The sequence below is a fragment of the Argopecten irradians genome, chromosome 14 (assembly GCF_041381155.1).
Source record: "Argopecten irradians isolate NY chromosome 14, Ai_NY, whole genome shotgun sequence".
NCBI classification, from domain to species: Eukaryota; Metazoa; Mollusca; class Bivalvia; order Pectinida; family Pectinidae; genus Argopecten; species Argopecten irradians.
Window position 1 is genome coordinate 32,064,651 of NC_091147.1, and position 4,538 is coordinate 32,069,188.

Below are 4,538 nucleotides of genomic sequence, written 5' to 3' on the forward strand. Positions count from 1 at the left end.
GTCATTGGTCCTTTGATGTACATTAAAATAATTATATAATGGTACACTACACTGTCCAGTCATGGTCCTATGATGTCCTTTACATTAAAATAATTATATAATGGTACACTGTCAGTCATGGGTCCTTTGAATGTACATTAAAATAATTATATAATGGTACACTGTCAGTCATTGGTCCTTTGATGTACATTAAAATAATTATATAATGGTACACTGTCAGTCATTGGTCCTTTGATGTATATTAAAATAATTATATAATGGTACACTGTCAGTCATTGGTCCTATGATGTATATTACAAATAATTATATAATGGTACACTGTCAGTCATTGGTCCTTTGATGTATATTAAAATAATTATATAATGGTACACTGTCAGTCATTGGTCCTTTGATGTATATTAAAATAATTATATAATGGTACACTGTCAGTAAATTGGTCCAATTATATAATGGTACACTGTCAGTCATTGGTCCTATGATGTATATTAAAATAATTAAATAATGGTACACTGTCATTAACTGTGTGGCTTTGAATTTAGGTGGCATTGTCTCAGTAGTCTTTAAAGGAAGTCTTTGCAGGCCTTGTATTGTTCAGTTGTTTTCTCCTGAACTGCCTTCAGTTTTGCTATAACAACGACAGTGTTTATAGCCCCATGGAGTATTGTGGATGGAGAAATTTAAGATGATGTCTATAATATATTCTGTAAATTATAAATATATTCTGTAAATTATATTGGAGAAATCATTTGTTTCCAAGGGACAAATGAGATAATGTAATTCATCTTCTTGACTTTATTACAAGTGTCATAATCATATTGATACAATGTATTACAATTAAACCAAAGATATAAACATACATATTATCATTGATTTTCTTGCTCTACACTTTGCAGATTTCGCTTGGTTTTACCATAACTCTAAAATGTTTATTTTGTAAAAACCCGCTGAATGAAATCGTTCTTTGTTTGTAAATTTGTATAAAAAATATCAAACAGATGCTACTTCATTTAATAGGATGAAATAGAATAAATAATTTATATGGGAGATTTCAAAATGCTTAATGAAAGAAATTTATATGGCAGAATTTGAACTATAAGATAGAAATGTATGTGTAAAGATGTTGTACTATATGTATGATCATGTGGAAATTCAATCTTTAAAATCAAACTGTATGAATGTGCTTTGATAGAATCCATTTAATATGTGCCATTTAATGTAGTTTTAATTTTGTTTATTGAATTTAATAAACTTAATTTGTTAACCTTAACTTAAAATAACTAAGAATTTAAATGGAATTTTTAGGCTTTTCACACATCTGTAGAATAATATAATTAGGGCTTTTCACCATTTGTGAAAAGACCTATTGTTTTCGTTAAGTTTCTTATTCTTATTCTTCTTCCTGTTTTTGTGAACGCTCTATCGGTCAAACGGTAAGACATAGGATAAAAATGATTTCAGTATGTTTAAACTATGTATCTGAAGGTGTTCCATGAACAAAATTAAGTAGGTCAAAAATTCCAAAATTGCCGCCATGACGTAAAACCTTAAAACACAAAAATTGCTCTAACTCAAAAAGTATGAAAGCTATTTCAAATATGAAGGTATTTTATTGTAGGAAATGGACATATCTAACTTTTACCCAATACATGTTTCCACAAAATATGTCTTGATAAAAAGCTCGCTATTAGGTCAAAGTTTATTAATTTTTTCCCCAACTTTTTTCAATACATCGATTTAGGATGTCATTTTTAAGGTTTGGATGTCTTCAAAAATCAAATTGGTCCACTAATTAATTTTTTATGACGTAATTAATATTTAACTAAGATTTTTTTGCAAATTTCGACAATTATATTTTAAACATCTCCTCTGATTCCACCAGTCCGATCAAGCCCAAACTCACACAAAATTTTCAACTTATTATCGTGACTAATTCTTGTTAATATGGTGTTGATTCAAATTCAAATATGGCCGCAATGACGTCACTTCCGGTTAAACCTAGACAGCCATAACTTGTTAACCACTGAGCCAATTTCTTTCATTTTTTTTTATATGTTATGTAGAATAGCATACTGAGAAACTTTGTAATTTTTCTCTAAAATGTCAACTTCCGGTTGTTTATTGACTCATAGTGCAAAATCGCCGTTTTCCGTGAAAATCACGAAAAAATCTTCTCCTCAAGTTCTACATAGTATAGAGGCTTCATGTTTTGCATGAAGTAAGCTTAGGTAGTTGACTATCGGGTTTGAAAAAATAAACGAGCTTGACCTTCATCCAAGGTCACAGAGTGCGTGTGATTGTAGAGTTATGAAAATAATCCTGTGAAAATTCAGCTCATTGACACAGCCGTAGCTTGTTAACTACAAAGCCAATTACTTCCAATTTTGGATATGTTATGTAGAATCAAAAATGAAACAATTCATTACAACTTCTCTGTAAAACGTCAACTTCCGGTTGGAAATAAGGGACAAAGTTCAAAAATGCAATTTTTCGACAAATTCATTAAAAAATCTTCTTCTCAATTTCTAGAAGGCCTAGACACCTAATATTAAGCATGAAGCATGCTGACATAAATGCCTACCAAGTTTGTTAATTTGATTGACCTTGACCTATATCAAAGGGCACTCGGGGTAACAATCCTTAAACCTTCAAATGACTTATTGTAAAGTTCTGAAAGGCCTAAGACCTGGTATTGGACTTTTGGTACGTTGAAACTAAGCGCTACCAAGTGTTTTATAAATGACCTTGAACGAAGTAGCTTTTAGATGAAAAGCCCGTCAAATTGTCCCGGTGACAATTTCTAGTTATTATTTTTCTTCTTCCTCTTTGTGAACGCTCTATCGGACAAACGGTAAGACATAGGATAAAAATTATTTCAGTACGTTTAAGCCATGTAACTTAAGGTGATCCATAAACAAAATTAAGTAGGTCAAAAAATCCAATATGGCCGCCATGACGTAAAACCTAAATATGCAAAAAACTTTTATAACTCAAAAAGTATGAAAGCTATTTCAAATCTGAAGGTATTTTATTGTAGGGAATGGACATATCTAACTTTTCTCCATGCATGTTAATACAGATTATGTCTCGTTAAAAAGCTCGCTACAGGTCAAAGTTTATCAAATGTTACTATTTTTATATATTTTTTTTATTCAATTTTCGTCAATTTATTTGCATCACAGCGATGCAGTATGCCATTTTGAAGATTTTGATGTCTTCAAACTTAAAATTGGTCCACTGATTATTTTTTTATGACGTAATAAATATTTAACTAAGATTTTTTTGCAAATTTCGATAATTATATTTTAAACATCTCCTCTGATTCCATCTGTCCGATCAAGCCCAAACTCACACAAGGTCTTCCACTTATCACCGTGTCTAATTCTTGTTAATATGGTGTTGATTCAAATTCAAATATGGCCGCAATGACGTCACTTCCGGTTTAACCTAGACAGCCATAACTCGTTAACCACTTAGCCAATTTCTTTCATTGTTTTATATGTTATGTAGAATAGCATACTGAGAAACTTTGTAATTGTACATTTTTCTCTAAAATGTCAACTTCCGGTTGTTTATTGACTCATAGTGCAAAATCGCCGTTTTCCGTGAAAATCACGAAAAAATCTTCTCCTCAAGTTCTACATAGTATAGAGGCTTCATGTTTTGCATGAAGTAAGCTTAGGTAGTTGACTATCGGGTTTGAAAAAAATAAACGAGCTTGACCTTCATCCAAGGTCACAGAGTGCGTGTGATTGTAGAGTTATGAAAATAATCCTGTGAAAATTCAGCTCATTGACACAGCCGTAGCTCGTTAACCACAAAGCCAATTACTTCCAATTTTGGATATGTTATGTAGAATCAAATTGTTTTACAACTTTTCTGTAAAACGTCAACTTCCGGTTGGAAATAAGGGACAAAGTTCAAACATGCAATTTTTAGACAAAATCATTAAAAAATCTTCTTCTCAATTTCTAGAAGGCCTAGACACCTAATATTAAGCATGAAGCATGCTGACATAAATGCCTACCAAGTTTGTTAATTTGATTGACCTTGACCTATATCAAAGGGCACTCGGGCTAACAATCCTAAAACCTTCAAATGACTTATTGTAAACTTTCATTTTTGGATATGTTATGTAGAATCAAAAATGAAGCAATTCATTTCGTTACAACTTTTCTGTAAAACGTCAACTTCCGGTTGGAAATAAGGGACAAAGTTCAAAAATGCAATTTTTAGACAAAATCATTAAAAATCTTCTTCTCAATTTCTAGAAGGCCTAGACACCTAATATTAAGCATGAAGCATGCTGACATAAATGCCTACCAAGTTTGTTAATGTGATTGACCTTGACCTATATCAAAGGGCACTCGGGCTAACAATCCTTAAATCTTCAAATGACTTATTGTAAAGTTCTGAAAGGCCTAAGACCTGGTATTGGACTTTTGGTACATTGAAACTAAGAGCTACCAATGACCTTGAACGGAGTAGCTTTTAGGTGAAAAGCCCGTCAAATTGTCCCTGTGATAATTTCTAGTTAAAGT